The 11,789-nt window shown below is 39.4% G+C and overlaps 1 pseudogene; it reads right to left on the reverse strand.

The window, feature by feature from the left end:
* Positions 1–6,379: 6,379 nt before the first annotated feature.
* LOC119571059 lies at positions 6,380–9,877 on the reverse strand (annotated as a pseudogene).
* Between the last annotated feature and the right edge of the window lie 1,912 nt (positions 9,878–11,789).

Genomic DNA, 11,789 nt, shown 5'->3' on the forward strand with positions numbered 1-11,789 from the left:
GGTAGGTCTTACTTAGATTAGATATATATATAAATATTAATTATTAAAGATATATATATATATATATTATATATATAATATAGATATAATTATATAATGTGTGGTGTGTGGATTGTGTGTGTGTGGTGTGGTGTGTGTATGTGTGCGTGGTAATACAATACACACATACACAAGTAATACAGGATATCTACACCACATACAAAAATTATTCATATTGATGTAATTTGCTAGACTCTATTGGAAAGTAACATGAATGATTGTTTTCATGTGCATCTTTAATCTTCATTTTGCAAATACGTTTATCATATTTTATCGTGAAATCTTTTCATTAAAGAAGGATACGAAGTTCATTGGTTAACGCTCTGTTATTGGTGATTAGTTCCGAGTCAACGTGATTGGCCGCTTGAGCCTCTCCGTCAGGACATACAGCCAAATAAAATATTACGATAGAAAACACCGGTCGTAGGGTACGAGGCACCATTATATACATATGTGCGGGGTGTATATGCATATATATACATATATATTTAATATTATATATATATAATAGATATATAAATATATTATATATATATAATATATAGATATATATATATTATATATATCTTATATATGTATACACCACATTATGTATACAACACACACACACACACACCCCACACACACACATCACACACACACACACACACACACACACACACCAAACACACCACACCCGCATATAATATATATATATATATATATAATATATATATATATTATACATATATTATATATAGATATATATATATGTTATATATATATACATATATATATACATATATATATTTTTTATTATGTATATATATATAATATATGAAAAAAAAAATATATATATATATATATAAATACATATGTATACACACACACACACAACACACACACACACACAGTACAAACCACACACACACACACACATATATACTATAGATATACTATATATATTATATATATATATTATGATATACATATATATATATTATCATATATATATATATATAATATATAGATATAAATATAGGTGTGTGTGTGTGTGTGGTATGTGTGTGTGTGTGTGTGTGTGTGTGTGTGTGTGTGTGTGTGTGAGTGTGTGTTAACTATAAATTATGTGTGTGTGTGTAGCATCTATATACATACATATATATATATATATATATATATAGATATATTATATATATATTATGTTATACACACATAATGTATACAAACACACACACACACACTCACACACACACACACACCACACACACACACAACACATATATATATATATATATATATATATATATATATATATGTATATATATCTAGCTAGATAAATATGTATATACACACACACACAAACTAAAGATGTGGATAATTGATTTCGTTACAGGATGTGGATAATTCTATTATATTACCATGGACCACGTGGCTGTTTTCCAGTGGAATCCAAAAATGCCCAGAAAGAACCACCCTCTCAAGCGGGGCGGATGTCACATTTCAATCTGACATCGTTGACGGGAGTCGTGCCAAGCTACCGACGCGGTAGCCGTCACCTGCCGCCTCCCTCCGGGGGAGTTCGTGTCAAGCGACCAGCGCGGTAGGTCAGCTCACTCCTCTCTCGGCAGCTGACCGTGCCTCCACGCGGCGCTTTGACCCTTTAGGGACAAGTCGTAGCGTCGCGAGCGTGTTGTTCACCCCGTACGTTTGGTTTTGCGTCCCTGTCAGCCACTGTACTAGAGTAGAATAGCCGTGATAATGGGGGCAGGGTGGCGCTGCGCCTTCCGGCTCGCAGCGATGAAAGCAAATCTCCGAAGAAAATCCGCTCGACCGCTTCAAGACATGGGCTAAGAAAAAACACCGTAAGTACACGTTTGGCCCTTTCTTATGTATTTTCCCTTCCTCCTCCCATACAGTGTTAAGCGCTTGTTTTTGTGGGGTTAAAAGGTGCATAATGACGCAAATGGCACGTTCTCCACTATTCTTCCACCTCAGATCGCATTTCCGTGCGATCGAGTAAGTGATCAAAAAAACAGAATATCGTTCGTTACTAAGTTAATTAATTATTTTCTCTCGTTTTGAGAGATTTATATTGTTCATCGCAACGAATTTAACCGTGTTCGTGATTTTTATTCTTATCCACGAATCTCATTTCATTTATCTAGTTCCTAACCCTCGCGCCGACCTGACCTTCCCTTTTCTTTCTTTTGTGGTCACTTTGGATTAGAAAAAGGTTAATTCACCTGTCTTGACCGACCTCACTTCTCTTTTCCCGGTCGGGGCGGCGTGGTTTGTAGGGTCAGATACCACTGTTCCCTCTAATTGGAAGCAAAAAACATATCATGTTACATTGCTTTGTGAACACGTTCTATCGGCGCTAGAGCGAAGCAGGTAACAAAATTGTATTATTTGGGTTTATAGCGTAGGATCTTCCTAATATCATAGTGCACAGAATTGCCCGATATTGCCCGGGGTTGCGTAAACGCTAATAGATCTGCGCTCCGTCGTTCGAGAGTAGGTGACAATAACCGAAGCTATTCGTTCGTCGGCTCCCTTGAGTCGGTGTGACCCGCGGTTAAGTCCAGTTAATTAATGTAGGACTAGGGGTTTAAGATAGAATCATATTCGCTTTTAATCACACCTTTCCACCCTTTGAAGTCGCTGGCATGTTTTGGTACCCCCCAAGCGTGTGTGTGATCGTGAAAAATTTATTATCTTCGGGAATTTGCGGAGCGCCCATTACAGATACGCAGAAGAGAGCAGGATATTATATTCCTGGCTCGGTCGCTTCAGTCATATACGGATTTCGGGTTATAGGATCACCCAGTAATGAGTTTCTATGAAAGTATGACGTGCAAAGCTAGACATGTACCCGGCAGTTCAGATTTCTGACCCCGAGAAGATTTGCTTGATCAAAAAATGGCGAAATTTTTCATGTCACCATTCATTCATGCGACATTTCTGTCGCATATCCTTATATGTGAATTCAATGTGGTAGTGAAATAATCTTAAATAGCTAGCATTGCCTAAATTACTTTCAGTTGTTATAGTGAACGTTAATATTCGTGTTTAGTTCATTCTCTGTGTGAGGTCACTCGCTGTCCCTCCTCATTAACGCTAGCTGTTCACCACACACCATACACACACACCTTCACCTCACTCACACACGCAGGACAAACGACACTGACCCTTTTCCATTGTCTAAGTGCCGGCGTAAAGATCTATTCTTTTCAGCCCGCCTTTGTCTGTCGCTGTCTGTGTACAAGTACATCTATTTCTTACTCTGTGTGACGACTATGTTCAAATAATCTTGCGGCTCGACGATGTCGTTCCCCTTATCTATTCATATCTATCAGGAGATAAACGGTGATAGTTCAAATAGGTCTATGCGGACCGCTACTGACATCTCCCTCTTCTATTTTTTTCTTTACCTTGTGAAAATAAAACACAAAATGAAAAAAAAAAGACGAATAATAAGTGAAAAACCAACATTAAAAACCTGTAAATTGTTCTGAATAACCGGTAGTGGAACTACACCCCATATTCTCTGTTGCCGTTTCTTTTTCTCTTACTCTGGCCTTACGTGGTATGATTTATGGCTCCCCGACTTTATATGCAGTCGGACATGACACGGCACCGAAGGGATGCTGTGAGAAGGACGTCATCGGAAAGATCGCCATAGGCCCACGGACTAAGATTTCGTCAGAAAACGGTTACCAGTCCGCCCCAGAAATTGTGTTGCCTGGCGGAAGCCTGCAGATCCGGTCAACTCAGGAGCTCGTATGCGCCAGATATCAGCCGCCCCGAAATGCCGCCCCTGCCCCCCACGCCCGTTAGATCCGGATGAAGATTACGAGGACGTGTGGACGCGAGGAAGGACCTTCGACGAGATCGTAGTAGGACGTGTGGAACGCCGCCCAGAGTTAGGCTGGGCCAGGACTACGAGGAGGTCAAGACGAATTGAAGTCAAGGAGGACCTCGTGCGAGACTTTCGAAGGACGTGTGAGATACCCGAGGACGAGCAGATTACACCAGGGACCAGGACGGATGAGGACAAACCATGACGAGGCAGCCACGGAAGTTTGAACCAGGACGACGCACGAGAAACGAGATCGAACAGTCAAGTTTAGGTCACCCTGAAGGCGCCTCGAGGCGAGGCGCGAGTAGGTGGGCCGAGCAATATAAGTGGGATAATTCTATTCTGTTACAGGATGTGGGGATAATGCTATTCTATTACAGTGGACCAGTGCTGTTTTCCACGTGGATCCAAATGTCCCAATAAGAACCACCCGCTTCAGCGAGGCGGAGGTCACATTTTATATCTGACCTCGTTTGACCGGGAGTTCGTGCTAAGCTGGCCACGCAACTAAGCAGCTCCGCCCTCTCTCGGGCAGCTGACCGGACCTCAGCGCGGCCCTATAACCCGATAACTAACATGTCGTGTTCTTACATTCGTGGGTTGTCAACTATCTCAGAAATAAAGAGGTCAAGCCGTTTAAAACCAGTATCAATCCCCTGCAAGCAATGTATGGGTTCTATACCCGTATACACACACACTACACCAACACACACACACATATATATTATATAGACTATATATATCTATATATATATATATATATATATATATATACACACACACATCTATATAAATATATGTTGTCTGTGTGTGTGTGTGTGTGCGTGTTGTGGTGTGCTGGTGTCCGCGTGTAACATATATGTTATAATAACAACACACACAACATACACACCACACACACACCCACACACACACACACACACACATATATAGATATATATATAGTATCTATATCTTATAATAGAGATATTATATAGTACATAGATATACTATTAATAGAATATATTATATAAATATAAATATATAGATATAGTATATATTATACACCCAAATAGTTTACACATACATACGATATGTATAGTAGAGATATACAACATACATATATAGACATAGAATATATATATATATGATATATTAGATGATATAGATATACAGATAGATTAGATATAGATATAATTCAGATAGAGACATGTATGTATATATAGACATAACGTCTTATATATAAATATATATATATATATATAAGATTATATTAGATATACCTAAATATGTATATGTATATCAATATAGTATGATATATAACATATACTATATTGATATATATATTATTATATTATCTATATATATATATATATATTATAGATATATATTATATAGGTATATACAGTACTACATATATATATACGAATAAACGTATATGTATAATAATATACACAGTATTAAGTAGAGAGATATATATATATATATATATAGAAGATATATATATATATATATATATATATATACATATATATATAATATATATATATATATATATTATATATATATATATATATATATTATATATATATATATATATATATATATATATGCGTGTGCGTGCGTGTGTCTAGATATGTAGTATATATCACGCCACAACACACACATAGATATATAGATAGATATCATATTTACAATACATAGATCCACACACACACATCATGAATGTGTGTGTGTACACACATATGTGTATGTGATTCCGATTTACAACGATTTGATAGAGAGGTATGGGCATCTGCTGGTGCGTGGTTTACCAGGCAAGGCATTCCATATATTACACCTTTTGTGGGATTTACTAAATCAAGGCAAATGTATGTCATTAAGCACATAAACAGGCAAGAAGTTGCGATAGCTTTGACGCAGGAGGGATGTTATGGCACACCGACTCACCTGTGGCTTGGAATGACGTGGGCGAGGGCCTTTTAAAACGGCTCGGTACAGGATCCTGTCTCACTTCAAAGCTCTCTTGATCGAGGCGCACGCTCTTCGTTCTCCTGGGACCTTCCTACTGAGCGCTAAGCCTACTAAGGACTTCCTTCTGGGTGCAGATCCTTTCAGGGCCTTCTCACTCCTCCTCCGAGAGGAAAGGCACGGTTCTTGAGGCTTTTGGTGGAGTTTAGCAGTCCTGTCTCTGCCGCGGGGGCGTCTTGCGATCGCCAGGCCATCAAGTGAGTTACATTTTCATATGGTAGGGACTCCGCAGCTGTAATTGTCTTTGTTTTGTTAGAAGAAACAAGTCAAAAGTTTATGTGATAAAATCAGAGATTGCATATGATTTTTTTGGAGTTCCTATTGCAAGTGCATTAGGCTTTTTTCCAATGTAACGCAAAAAAGGAATATGGTCAAGACCACGTTCTTAGTTCTTTGCCGTAATTGTTCACCCCTCCTGATTTAAGCTGCACTCGCCCCATACTTTTTGATTTGATCATGGATCATGTACATAATATGAATACCCTTAACTTAGGACTTCCAGCGCAGCCATGGAAACCATATCAGGAGCGCGGGGGACATGTCCAAGGAGCCAAAAACAGGTTGAGTCACTCGCTCTGTTTGCGTCTTGTGCAATAGGGTGCGAACGCATTCCACCACTGTGTCATTGTTTCTTTGCATTCTCTTGATTGATTCACTCACTGTACACGTGAAGTTTCCTTTTGTATTCCTTCTAGTTCCTGACTGCGGGAGAACCGGATGCACTGGCGATATAACCTTACAGCCCGGAGAGAGCATTCAACCTCGCGTCTCCTAACTTCCCCTGCTCCGTACCGCCCGAGGCAACTGGATAGATATGGAAAATCACGGTTATTATCATGTCCTTCATCCATAACTTGGCTTGAGTCGGGTTTAAAAAGTTGGCCTCACTCTGGGTGTGAAAGTCAGCGGCACCCACCACTTGTAATCAGTGCTTTTGGAAGAGTTTGTGCCCTTTCTACAAGAAGCGTTCCTGCAAAATAAGAGTGATATAGATTTAACGAAGGCTAAAAAAATGATTTGTTACATGGTATATTTGTTTTTCCGCAAAAAAAGTACAAGCCCACCTGTGTAAAAATGGCGGGGGTTTTCCATCCAGGTTTCTTTTAACGTGGATGACAGGGTAGCCCTTCTGCAGCGTCCACGTGTCCATGATCATCTTAACAGTCACGTTCTGGGGTAGAATGCCATCCTTCGTGACCGCCAGGGTTAAATTTTTCCCACAAGTCATCTTGCACTGCATTCTTGTATGCACTGAATAAATTTAAAAAAAGAACTCTATGAAAAATGTACTTTTGTTTTTGAATATCTAGCATTAGTTGAAATGAATAAAGATAAGATTTCACTACATAATTCATTTCTTAGGCAGGCATAATTACAGTGATTTCAGGTAGTTGGTCAGCCCCTTCCTAAATGTTGCTTCAGTGAGGTAATGGCATCATTCTGATGATAGATGCTCCTAAAAGAGAATAGACATTAAATGATTACCCGTATGAATGAAAAGTCTTTTTTAAAAACAAAATACCGAAACAAGAAAAAGAAAATAATGGATAAGTACTGACCCTTTTGATAGGATATGCCATCAAAGACTTCGGTGATATCGTCAGGGTGATTGACGCGAATGCTGATCTTTGTGTGATGACTCCAGCCCTGTCAAGATCGAACACCCCATGAACTCCTTGGATGGCTGAAGTTTCCAATACTTTCCACGTTGGTTCTGCCTATTGAATAGAAAGAAAAATATTATTCATTGTGATCAATTCTTCTTGCATTTTGATTGATACTAACTTCAAATAATACAAATTGTATCAGTTAAAGACATGAATTAAACATGAAAAACTTCAAATAACTCACACCCATCCACGCCAAGCAAACTTATATAGGTAGCAAATCCTTCGTTAAGCCAGGGTCGTCCCACCACACGGGAGTAACCAGGTTCCCAAACCACTGGTGGGCCAATTCATGGGATATTGTCTCAGTCACAGATGCTCTTGTTCTGGGGTCGACACTTCCGGAATGTACATGAGGTACTTTTCTCTGTTTGGGTTTTAATAGGCGAATTAATTCTATCACTACAACTATTTGCTGGGTCACACATAACACGCCAATTCTGTTGGCCACATCAAATAGTCCATTGGGTGGGTTTTTCAGCTCCAATGGTTTACAAAAGCAGTTGTATGCTATTCAGTCAATCAAGGTTGTTATTTTGGTTAATTTGTGGGTCTCACTAGCTAGGAAATGCCGGTGGCCTCCCAATTGCTGATTTTATCGGCTTTTGGTTTGAAAATTACAGCTATTTGTTTTTTATTATTTGTATTACTATTATGCACAGCTAACCCTGTGTGTTTTCTTAAATTACATTGATCATTTTTGGTGAAGTATATTGCAGATAGAAGTTTATAGCGCGTTTTCAATGATCTTTTATTGTCTTGCATAGAAAACAGAAATGCAAGGATCAAAGACCATATTTGGCTCAAAGAACCTGGCACAAAAATGCACCAAGAAGAGATATTGTGACATTTCTCGAAATAAGGCAAATAAAATATCAAATGGATACGGCCTTTTGACATTTCGTCAAAAAACAGAATATTCTATTAATGCCATACATCTATGGTGAAATCCACAGCATTTACCTGTAAGTAATAAGCCCCCCAGTTTTCCATGGCTCCTGCAGAGAAGTGGGGTAATGCAACCATATCCCATCTTCGGGGGGGAAAAAAGGGCAAGTCGAAATACTCTTCAAAAAAAACTCAGGATCTTGGGGCCCACCTTCATTGCATACTGTGTGATCTATGGCCCTCGTCGCGCCCACACTGCCGGAGAGAATTTTCGGGCAAGAATATTAAAAACACACTTTTTTCGTACATACTTGTCATTCCATGTGGTACGCCTCATCTAACCGATAAAGCAAAGGTTAAGAGCCCAAGATCACATATTCATCATATAATTCCCTGGAGTGATATATTTAGTTCAGAGGATCATACAACTCAAAATCTCGTTTCTTTCACCCGGAATAAGAGCATGAAAGTTTCTCTAGACATATGTCCCTCAAAGTGCTATTAATATTTGGTGTTTTACATGAGTTCCCTTATTACCTCGAAGTACCACGTTGTCATTCACTGTAGTGTTGATTTGAACAAAATCCGACACAACGAAGGCGACGAGGTAGGTGGGGCATGGGAACACTCTTCTCGTAAACGGTCCCACACCCATCCCTCTTGCCCGACGCTGTCCATTTAGAAATAGGATCATTAAAAGTATACCAGTGAAAATAATATGACAAAGCCCCAAAAAGACCATTCATTGACATGGATTTTATTCCAATCTACTCACATAGGCACAGTTTCGGCAATGGGCATGTTGGAGAGGGTCGTCATCCAAGATTCCCTTGCGAGGTGAATTTCAAAGATCGCCTTCAGGGCAGGCTCATCGAAGCAAGGGGAAAGGGCTCTGGCGGGCATCAGTGGCCTGAAACGGGTGTCACAGCAACCCTTCCGGGAAAAATGTTATAGTGTTAGTACACAAATATTATGTATCAGAATATTATAAGCAGTATGGAATAATGACCACGCAATTAGTTATTCACCTTTGGGTGTTGCCGTCAGCATCCATGTAGGTCGACCTTTTAAAAACCCGTGTAGTTTGTCTTGAGAAAACCCAAAGGAATTCCATGGAGAGAATGTACTTCCTTCCCCCTTTTGCAGCTCTTTCTTCAGATGGGCGATATAAAACTGACGACCATGATCGTACTCTGCTTCTTGATCCGCATGCCTTGGCCTGGCGCTTTGACCAGGAGTATCACCTGAAACGGAAGAGAGACGCAATGATTTCAAATATTAGATCATGCTGAAATGCGCTAAATCTGTGTTAGAAATGCTCAGGAACGATCGACACAAATACCTACCTTTTTTTGTGTCATTTTTAGTGATGATGCGGCCATGTGGAGCGTGATTTCGAGGTCGGTTCCAGCACCTCCATCTCCACCTCCATGTAGCCAAGATGCTAAAGTTGCCATGATAAAGGGTTGGGGGTTTGACCAGTAATGGAGTGGTTTCAGGGAGCTAGGCAATCGTATGCCCAAATCACAGCTTCATCTCTTGTAGTTACTGGTACATCGGTCTGTTGTCAATGGATATCTGATTACTAGGTGTGCAGCAACACCAGCATACATTCCATTCAGAAATCCATGGAGTAAGATTATGAAACCCCAATGGAGCTCTTAGTATGAGATGGCATAAACTTTTCTGAATAAATATATCATGACATACACAGTACTTTTTACAGATTCAGTTTTGATAATGAAACAGCAGTGCTTTCCGGACTACATTAATGCAAGATCTAGTCTTTGGAACTGATGCCACAATATTTTGAACACCTGTATGTGGATAAGGTCTGGGATAATAATGAAACATTTCTTTTTTATCCTGTTATAAGGAAGTTAATTGCCGTGGCGGGTGTCTTGACTTCAGTATGTGGTGTGTGTGTGTGGTGTTGTGGGGGTTGTGTGTTTTGCGCGCACGGGGCGTGCAGCGCTCGTGTGTTATATTCTTAAGTATTTATATATTTATATATTTATGTATTTCCGTAGCCCCTTGTTCGTACGACACTAAATTTCGTTAGTTTTTCGCTCGCAACAGTTTCCCATTACTAGGAATCATACTCAGTTGATGAACTTGATTGTATCTTTGAATTATATTTAAATGATTGTTGCTTTTAAATGATATTACATTAGGGAATTAAAAGTAAAAGCAAGCTATTAGTTATTAAAGTCTCGAAATTACAAAAACCCAAACGACGGAACATTATCGAAATCAGCTCAAAATGTGCGGCCCTAAAGGTACGGCCACACTGCACGCGATTGCTGAGAGGGTAGAGGGGAGCGGGATGCCTAGTGGGTAACGGAAGTGATGCCGTGTCCATATCGGAAAGGAAAATCGCGCGGGAATTCATACTACTCAGTGAATCAACAGCTACATGCTCAATACTTGTAAAAACGGAATCTAGTGCATCCCTCAGAGAAAGGTGGCCCAACTAAAAGTAGTTAATCATGATAAATCAATCGATAGTCAACTTATAAACTACATATATTAGACCAGCGTTTCTTTGATGACACTAACAGGGGACTAGCTCCCCCCCACCACCACCACCACCACCCTCCGCAGAAAAAAACAGCAAATTATTATTGCTTCACTACTCATGTCTTAGCTGGTACACGTGCACATCGCCTGAGGCCACTGACTTATTTTTAAACCGTCATGTTGGTTCACCTAGCGGGGAGGGTAGCGGATAAGCTTGGGGGGGACCTCGCTCGCTGCATGCGTTTGTTTGCTTGTTCCCAGAACTCTCTAAAATCACTTGCAGTGTGGCCATCATACTTTTTCCTTTGTTTATTGAATCTTCGAACCCCGTCATACTTTTTTAAAAAAGTTTGAGAATTCCATTTTGTATAAATCGAAAATAATTACAAATAAAAATATTATGGTTATCACCTTTATATTGAAATGTACGTGCGTGATAAGTAAAATGATTATGTAGAACTTGATATAAAGTATCGTAATATTTTTTTTGACCATACAAACACATTTTGTAAACACAGCATGAAATTGTTTTAGATACTTCTCGATATCTCGTTGGTCATTGGACACTTTTGGATACCTGAATATGCCCAAGGCTAAAGTGTAAATGCTAGAACAAAAAACTATGACTATTGCTGCCTGTGCATTCCATTGCGTGGCATATCGAAATGCGATGATTACAAGCGCAGTCATGCGAAAGATAACCCTCAAACCTCACTCTACTAAGCCTAAAGGGCCTTTTGGTCAATGATCTTTCTGTAGATTTTCAATATATATTTTTTTTGGTGAGCCATGACGATTTAGTAAAAGCTCATCTTTTAGCGTTT

The sequence above is a fragment of the Penaeus monodon genome, unplaced genomic scaffold (genome assembly GCF_015228065.2).
Source record: "Penaeus monodon isolate SGIC_2016 unplaced genomic scaffold, NSTDA_Pmon_1 PmonScaffold_496, whole genome shotgun sequence".
Taxonomy (NCBI): domain Eukaryota; kingdom Metazoa; phylum Arthropoda; class Malacostraca; order Decapoda; family Penaeidae; genus Penaeus; species Penaeus monodon.